A 9,868-nucleotide genomic window follows, 5' to 3' on the forward strand; every position below is an offset into this window, starting at 1 on the left:
CGTTTTATGTGTGCTCATAGTTTCTGCTTGTACTGTGGTTAGCTTTGACCTGTGTTTTAGTTTCATTTTCTTGTTTAGTTTTTGTGCTCTGTATTTTCATGAGCTGCTACTTGAATTAAAAGGACCCACTTGTACTACAAATTGGATTTTAATTATTGGAAAACACATTCTTTGGCTTACCCACTGAAATTTTTCAACCTATCCATGAGGAGCACTAAAACTGTTTGGCTAAAACTCTACATAAAAGTGTCTTGGGAAAAAAACCATCTGAATCTGAACAGCAATGATCAGAGTTTTCCTGAATAATTAAAGGTCATAAAATAGTTCATGTGTTAGAACTCCAGCATCAGGACTCTCCTGTGCAGATTTCATGTCACATTGACATTTACCGAAGATCTGTGACTGTCTGCATGACGAGCCGTGAAGAGCTACAAACCTCCTCATCTGCCGGAGGTGACAGACTTTGGTTTGCTCCTGGAGGTTTGCTCCTGGAACTCCTCCACCACCGCGCCGATTATTAATACAGTTAGATGCGAAGATGGCTCTATTTTCTGCAGGGGTGAAAGATGAGTTGGGCATGTTTACACACTGTATTTCCCTGTGTTTACCCTGAGGAAGGGAGCTTGATGGAATTCATATTGACTCTCCAAATGTTTAATGAGCGAACAGCAACAGCAGCTGGTCGCCCAGTGCTGATGACATGACATGAGACAGACGTGTGCGTCTCTACACGGAATCAACTCAACTGCTGTAGCGCAGGGAATACTATGCAAGCTGTCTTAAAATGCAGAAATAATATATGTACTTTTTGTTCAGATTTTTCTTCCACTTTTGATTTCACCAAAATTAAAACGTAAAACTTCTAATTGTTCTAAACTAAAGTCAGTACAACAATACAATCAGAGCTTATAGTAATTACTTTTTATTTTATTATTGCTGGTTCTGTATAAATCACATAAAAAAAAAATGTAATCACCAAAATTTATTTCTATTTGCCAAATGCTATAATAATAGGAGAGAAGATTTTTTGGAAATTTGTTTTTAACTTTCTTCAAATTCAGAAATTTACATACATTTCATGACAGAACCTATGTAAATGGCTTAGGTTTTTAAGTTGCCTTGGTCAAACACACCTTTTCAACATTTTCTTTTTATCGGATTAGGATCAAGGCTGCAAAAGATTTACTTTTTTATTTTTAGGCCACTTGGCAACTAATGTAGTCGTGTGCTATGGGTCACTTTCCATTTGGAAGACCCGTTTGTGTCTGAGTTTTCAATCATGACACATGTCTACAGATGTTACTTCAATATTTTCATATTATGCTGCCATCAGTGCCATCCATTTTGTGAAACACACTGGTAACTATAGCAGCCAAACACATCCACAGCATGATGCTGCCATCCCCATACCTTAAAGTTAGGATGCTGTTCTCAGGCCTGCAAGCTTCTCCCTGTAAAGTTGGTTATTTTGGCCAAACACTTCCCTTTTAGTTTTATTGCACCACAGGACAGGTCGTCAAAAATTATAGTCTTTTTCCTTTTGTGCATTTATAAACTGTAATCTGGTCTTTTATATTGCTTTTGGAGGAATGTATTCTTCCTCGCTGAGTGTCTTTTCTGCCTGTGTTGGACCACGACCGGTTTCATTATGGATAGTAAGACACTTTCACAAGCTTTTAAAAATTCATATGTTCTTTTGCTTTTGTGATGGGGTTGGATCACACATTTTACAACCAAAGTGTTCATCTCTGGGACACAGACACAAAAGCCACATAAAAAGACAAATTAGAGTTGTCAAATATGCTGAGGAACAAGGACCTGATCGACATGTTCTATGGCCTGATGAAACTAACATTTTGTCTGGTTTTAATATCAGAGAGTGAGAAACATGTTTTTTTTTTATACCTTGTTTGTAAAAATCTGATGTCATCTGTATTTGGAAAAACATAAAATGCAAAAGGAACAATATCAATTTGACAGAAAGATTGGCTGCTCCAATATATTAAAGCAGCAGAAACACAGATCTTAACGGCAAAACGGGCAGCCATATTCCACAAATGCTAACCCTGTCATCTGGCAAGATTTGCAAGAGAGATAAACTGAGATCCTGCTGGGGATCAAACCCAGCCTCTATCTCTAACAGTGGATTTAGCCAGCAGAGACTAAAGGGGTTCGGGCAGAATTATTGTGTATGGAGAACGAATGAATCATTACATTTACCCTGCAAGTTGCTTTCTTTTGTGCTTGGACACTGGTGAGCAGGATCATACAAAAGATTATTTTTATCTTGTGTCTCAGGTGAACATGCAAGTCTGCTTGAGGGGGTATGTGTGTAAATGTGACAGCGGCAGACTTTAACAAAAATCATGGTTTCCTCAATGGGAAGGGAGAGCAATGACCTGCAAGTGACCCCTATATGAGGTTAACCACTGTTTACTGAGAACACTAAAAGTTTGAGATAAAATTCCCAGGAAAATCAAGTCAACTCAAAGATCAAAGGAAACAGGATGTACCAAATTTTCAGAAAATATTTGAAAATTGGGCAGACCCCTTTTAATCTGATACCCCTAAAAAGTTGCAGTGCAACCAATTAGAAGTCACCTAAATAGCAGATAGATTTCCCCTTTGTGTAATTCATTCCCAGTATAAATCCAGCTGTTCTGTAAAGGTATCAGAGGTTTGTCAAAGAACATTAGTGAAAAGCTTGTGATACATTTGTCTAACTTTGAGAAATGTTACATACATGACTCTTGCCTTGATGTTGCCATCCAAGAATCATCTGACATTGAGGATATTTTGGCTGAAGATTTTAGGCTCTAGCTTCACAAAGCTGGTATAGAGACATTGCAGACTCATAGTTGTAATTGAAGCAAAATGTGGTTCTACAAAGTATTGGTCCAAGGGGTTGAAAACAAAAACACGGCAAACTTTTTTGATCTTTTTTTTAAATGAATATATTAAAACCGTTGTATGATTTTCCTTCCGCTAAATAATTATGACCTAATTTGTGTTGGGTTGTCTCTGTGACATAAAATCCCAATAAAATACGAAATGTGAAATCTTAATGAATATTTTGCAATGGTTTAAAGTTCAACTTTTGAAAAGTGAATACATATAAAATCTCAAATAAGGAGCACCACAGAGCTACTAGTAAAAGCTTCATCTAAGCACATTAATTAAAAATGGGTATAGTAAAAAAATAAAAAATGGTGGTGATGTTGGGTTGTATTTAATCTTGTATTTAATCTCTCCCAGCAGGAACTGATGATGATAAATGATCAGGCGAATTTTGACTTTCTTTGTTTTAAGGTCAGGGGATTGTTCTTCAGACCTAAAGCTTATTATAGAAAAATTTCATGGGTCTGCACTGCACAGGGCACCAAGTTCACATGTTTTAGGACAATTGGAAACAAGATTACAATCAAAACAGAACAAACTGGCTTCTCTCATAACATCACATAACAATAATTTATTGAAAAGATCAATTTTGGAGTGCCATGTAGCAAAATATGCAGGGTTTAATGTGTGGGAGAAACTGGATTATGTGGAAAAACACAGCCCGCATATACGAAGATTTAGATTTTAAATTGTTTTCTCACAAAACATATGACGATGTAAAAGGAGTTCCAATTTTTTAAAAGAAAGCATTTTAATTGCGGGTTGATAATTAAGCTAATTTATTAAGTGTGTAAATATGATGTTTGCATAAAAATAAGGAAAAACATAATTTTATAACAAAGGGTCAGGTTGGATTGTTTATAAATGTTTAAATTTGAAAAAGCTTACTTATTTATTGTTTTGTGTGATACTGTGTGGTGTGAATCTCCCTGTCATTCAAGAGGAGCTCTGCTGCAGCATTTAAGAGAAGCTGCTGGATGAACATTCTTTGCCTGATGGTCCACATAGTTGGTAACCTCTAGCCCTCTGTGTTCCTAGTAAATGTTAAAGACTCTAGCTTTGCAAGACTTTGAATTCAACCTGTCTAACGCCTCCTTCTGTTGCTGTCAATCTCCAGGTTCTCGAAACCGCCCTCATCCCGGATTTACCTGCAGCTCTCTGAAGATCGCTTTACTTCTGGAAATCCCTCCTCAAGTCATCTCCTGGGGAACCTCGTCGCTTCAAGCCTCTGCCTGTCTCCTCTCCCACCAGCCAGCAGACTTCCCAAAGGGATCCTAACGAACTGACCACCACCCGATTAACCCCGGAACCGCAAACCCACCTCGGAGTGAATTCCCTGTACCCAGAAACGTAAGAGCCTTCCTCATCTCACTGCACCATTAATTAATCTCCATTGGAAGCACATGTCTAACTGAGCCTCTCCTTCACAGAACCTTCCAGTTCCAGCTCTTTGTTTCCAGCGTCCCCGAGTCTAAAAGAAAACTATCTTGGTCTCTTTGTCTGAGATGTTCTGCAGGTGGGTCAGGAAATTAAATCATATTATGACAAATATATGGTAACTATAAATCTCAATATACATTTGCGAATGGACACTTATATACAATATACAAAATACATAAAACTTATTTCCTCTTGGTCTGACATTTACTTTTCCTGTTTTTGATCAGATAAGATTAAGAATTTGTGAAGTGCACCAGCCCCTCCTGCAGCAAAACGTCCCCCGAACATGATGTTGCCACCTCATCATCCAGCTTCTATCAGCATCTTCACAAGGTCTTTAGCTTTGGTTCTGGGGTTGATTTGCACATTTCACAACAGAACCCGCTTATCTGTGATAACTGGCATCTCCTTCCTGACTGCTATGATGGCTCGACATTCTCATGCTGTTTCCACTGGTGATTAATTGATTGAACGGATGAACATATAACCTTCATGGATCTTGACATTACACTCAAGGATGAATCAGACTTGTGGAGGTCCGAAATACTCCTCCTGATATATTGTGAGATTTTCCTTTTCAATTATATCACAAGGAAGCAGAGTGTTCGAGGTGTTGCCTTAAAATAGATCTACGGGTGTGCCTTCAGTTAATCAGAACCTTAAAAGGCTGGGCTCTACCTGTATGGTTTAAAGCTATTGGAATGTTATTTTATGCAAACTTCTGAATTTAAAAAGTCAGAAAATACACAAAAAATCTTTCTCTCAATATTCAGTTACTCAGCAAACAGAAATAGGTTTTCAGATGCCGACTGACTTAAAACATGAAACATTAATTCTTATATAATGTCAGACAGTGAGAAAAAAGGTTATGTTTTGTTTTAGGGAGGGTATGTAAATATCTGGTTTCATCTGTTCAAGTGAAATTTTAAAATGTGTAAAAGTCTGTTTCAAACAGCAGGAACCATATTGCAGAACATTTGAGAAAAGGTCAGAAATAAAAGCGTTAGTCTTTGACATATTTTGACCTTTATGTTGATTTAAGAAAATAATTGTTGCAAAACTTTCTGTAACTTTAGTGAAGCTAAATGCTGAATCCCAGAGGTTACTGAGGAATGCATTGGGGTTACATTCAAAACACGGAAATTCCCTCAAAGGAATTTTATTAGTAACAAACATTATTTGTTATTTTAAAGTAAATTGAGTCTGATGAAGTACAAAATAAAGTGTGATGTGTTTCCTCCTATGGTGGTTATTCATAAAATGTGAAAATATGCAAGTTTATAGTAAACTTTTTAATTGTATGTCTTTTTAACAGCTCTGTTAAGACTCTTTCAATAAATTTGGATTTGATATCATGCTGACTGCCAGCTTTGACTGCATTTGATTTAACAACATATCATTTTGACTGGCAGAGAGTCAAATAAAAATATGACAAATGCAAAATGTTGAGCAAATTTGCATTCTGGATTGATGATGCAGGCTGGAGGTCAAAGTTACAGTGCAAGCTATTAGCCCGCTGTCCAACCCCTGTTGCACAGTCCTCCCTCTTATTATTACAACACTGGTTTCACCTTTTCAGTTTAATCAATCCAGTAGATATTAAACTCTCCCAGCAGGCTGGGGGCTATATAGTGTAGGGATTTACTGAGGGATTTGCATCCTCCTTTCTGCTAGTTCAAATCTCTGTGTCTTCTCAGATCAAATTATCATAACCATCATCGGGCACAACTCCTCCGTGAAAATACAGAGCAGGAAAAATTCACTGTCAGCGATTCTGTCTGTTCCGTTCTCAGAAATATGAAATATGGTTATTGTGCAGTGCTATGCAGCAGAATTACAGCATTATGATGTGGAACCAAAACCATTGTGGAAAACATGACTTATTGTCAAATAGCTGTGTGATTGACATGAAAATGATATTTATTCATTTATTTCTGTGGCAAATGTTATTTGACCTCAGTAGAAGAAATAGGTATTTGCATTTATATTGTAAAATAAAAGGCGAATTATTCATAATTAGGTATTTAAGGTTCCAGACTGGTAGCAGAAGGTCAAATTCATGTTTTTTTTTTTAATTGCATAAGTTATTCGTGTGTGTGTGTGAGCTGAACACTCTTCATAATACAGAGCTAAACTCAACCCAGAGGCAGTGTAAAAGTTTTCATATGAAGTTACTTTCATCTGTTATGGCGTATTATATATCCAGCTTAAGACATCATCAAGGGGCTTAAAACACCATTGCGTGACTGGCTGTGATGGTGTAAGGCTGAAAGTAAATGAATGTAGTGCAGCAGGCCCTGGGACTTGATAAACGTGGAAACCCTTTATTATTATTTATCTTATTTTAGACCCCTAAGCCAAGAGCAGACGGGGTGGGTCAGTACAATGTCCAGATTGTTCCACACTGCACGCACCTTCATATTGGGAGAGAGAGATGAAGGCTTCAACCTATAGCGGCACCTCTGTACATTCTGGTCTATAAGCCCTAAATATGGCTAGTGTGGGAAAAAGAGCGTTTTTCTTCCTCCCAGCTTCTGGCTGCAAGGGAACAGGTCAAATCCTCTGCCAGGTGCCCCGGGCTATTTTTCCTCTTCTCTCTCTCTCGCTCTGTCTCGCTCACTCTCTTCCTCTCTTCTTATTTAAGCATCTCCACACCAGAGAGTAAAATCTCTTTCAGAGGAAGGAGGAGGGGAGGGGATGTAGAAACTGTTTTTACTTTGCGTCTGTTGAACCTTTGAGGGCAGAAATAATTAAGATCAATATAAATGAAAGTTCAGGATCCCCCCAATATTTGTTATTTCAAGGTAATTAGAGTCTTAGCTCTTGAGTCAGTGAAGATGTGCCGACATACAGTAACATTTTAGTTTGTCTGATTTTTGAGCAGGGTTGGGCCTTGTTCGGATCAGTCTTTATTTGTTTTTCTAATCTCTTTTATTATAAATCAATCAGGAAGTAGGTAAGATTTTTTATTTTTGCATAGAAGTGAGTACAACACATCCAGTTTTACAAGCAAAATCAAAACTTATTAACACAGTATATTAAAACAGCGATGATGCTGATGACTATGTTGGTAACTATTTGTATTAAGTAAACACCATAAGAACTGCACTGCATTACATTCTAAAATGATAAACAAATTGCTGCAAATCCATAAAATACACAAAACAAGAGTAAAAGATCAGAGCCAGGGTAAACTGAAACTTAAATTAGCTGAATAAGGAAGATACAAACAATTTATTAAAATAAAAACAACTGGTGGTGGGATTGCAGGTAATTTAGAAAACAGTTTTTTCTGCTTCTGTTAATTATTTAGTTTTTGATCTCCTGGCTTCTCTCAAAGCATTTATCTTATTAAGGTATTTTCTTTATATTTTGTATAGAACAACTTTAAAGTACCAGATGGACAAATTTGTTGGTATGAAGTCATTTTAATATCATTTTAATTTAATGTTTTTGCATAATCTCACATAAAAAAAAAAATATTCCTGTAATTCAACAGGAAAAAACAACACAATGTTGTCATAATTATAGGTACCCCTGCTGTTAATAATTTCTATAGCCCTCTTTTGACCAGAGAACAGTACTTTGTCTTCTGAAATAACATTTGAAAAGGCTGATTCCTCTTTAGATCATTCCTCTTAATCAGACCATGACCATAGACCATCTCTTTAAATGATCCAGAGTTCTGGGTACTCTCTGATGCGCTCGTTTCTTCTGCTCATCCTACAGGTTTTCTTCAGGATGTGGGTCTGGGTAGTGAGATAGTCATGAGAGAAGGTGGATTTTGCATCTGGTGAAGCATTTCTGTGCTGATTTGGCCGTAATATGTTTTGTTGTTATGCTGAACAACCCAATCATGACCCATTTTCAGTTTTCTGGCATCAGTTTCTTTTATGTATTTTGTTGAATTCATGCAGATGCCCTCTAGCAAAGTTCCCAGCACATTTGGAGGAGAAACAGGCATCACAGATCATCACAGAATCACAGATCATCTACTGTATTGTAAAGTGGGCATGAGGTACTTTTCCACATATTCATCCTTTGTTTCACTTCAGACCCACCTGGAATGTTTGTTACTAAAAGATTCAAACTGAGTCTCACCCGACCAAACCACACAGTTCCAGTTAAGGTTTCAAAAGAGTTTAGCAGACTCCACCTCTATACATTTATGGTAGTAGGATGGAAAATGCTTTTCTTAGTATCACCCTCAAACAACCAGTTTAATGGTTGTTATGGTGACCTTTAGGCTCCAGTTCCTTAACAGCTCGCTTTGGGAATTTTCTTACCTCAAGATCCTGCTCATTGTCTTTGGTAGCAACATAGATACGGGTCCTCCTCCAGCCTAGTAGTTAGGACGAATGGACCTCTCTGTCATATCGTTATACTCCATGGAAAATTAAACTCTTGGGGTCTTATAAGATCATAGAAACTGTGCTCAACCTAAAAAAAATTAAGTATACATTATAAAATGCTTCAATTACATTGATTTTATTAGTTTTTCCGGACCATAAATACTTAAGATGGAATTTGTTCCTCTCATAATAAATGTACTATATTTTGTTTATTATTATTCAGTGTGTTTATGCTCCAGCAACACTTTATTTCTGGATTTTTTTCACCAATACCATGGATGCCAACATATTTGTCCCTCTGTCTCTCCATGGGTTTGTTATTACATGCATGTTTTTTTGTTTTTTTTATCATATCACTGTCTCTTGTTTAAAAAAGAGTAATAAATGTTTCATTAGATGTGTAGCATGTCCTATATCTTTAAGCATAGATGACTATGACTAAATGAAAAAGCTAGCCTTCAATGAAAAGATTAAGAAAAAGACCAAGAATAAATTGTGGCAGTGAAGTTTTTTTTTCCTCTCAGTAGTTTCTGAGAAACCATTACTATTTCAAGCACCTCTGGCCAGAGTGACACCAGTTCATTACACCACCAAAGCCCTCAACTCTTTCCTGCAGCACTCTTCAAAGGTCACCTTGGGGAGGATTCCACTATCCACCAAGCCCAGCAGACAACACCCTTCCCATCATGCCATTGTTCAACCCAATTCCACCTGGAATGGATAGAAGAGGATTTGAGGAAGGCTGAGAGGAAATGTGCATGTGTTGAAATGGCACAGTGTGAGAGTTTGTGTGCGCAACCAGCTGTCCTATGGTTCTTGATGGAGGGCTGCAGCTGCTTAGACAGCAGTTTGCTATTAAAGATTGTGAACTATTTATTTAAAGGTATGGAATGCAGCAGGAGACACATGCTTGCTCAGATCCCTATTTAGTCTTTCATTTAGGACTTAGTACTAAAATATTTAAGAAATGAAAGAGCATTGATGAAAGTATTTAGATCAAATGTCCACTTTGGAGTTTTATCATTTGCCATTTAAACACTGTAATGTTAATATAAATCAGAGCCAGGGTGGAAAGATGGCGCACAAGTTTAAATTGAATCCAAACAGGTTCAAAATTGTACATGTAGGGACATAACACAGCAGGCATAATACGTATTGAACATGTAAATTTTTTTCTC

The 9,868-nt window shown here is 37.1% G+C and overlaps 1 long non-coding RNA gene across 1 annotated transcript; it reads left to right on the top strand.

Moving 5' to 3' along the window:
* Positions 1 to 4,109: 4,109 nt before the first annotated feature.
* LOC124859841 lies at positions 4,110 to 5,573 on the top strand. The gene is made up of 3 exons (XR_007036206.1): positions 4,110 to 4,248; positions 4,329 to 4,414; positions 4,566 to 5,573. It is a non-coding gene; the product is annotated as an uncharacterized LOC124859841 (long non-coding RNA).
* The last annotated feature ends 4,295 nt before the right edge of the window (positions 5,574 to 9,868 follow it).

Source organism: Girardinichthys multiradiatus, chromosome 23, assembly GCF_021462225.1.
Source record: "Girardinichthys multiradiatus isolate DD_20200921_A chromosome 23, DD_fGirMul_XY1, whole genome shotgun sequence".
Classification (NCBI taxonomy): Eukaryota; Metazoa; Chordata; class Actinopteri; order Cyprinodontiformes; family Goodeidae; genus Girardinichthys; species Girardinichthys multiradiatus.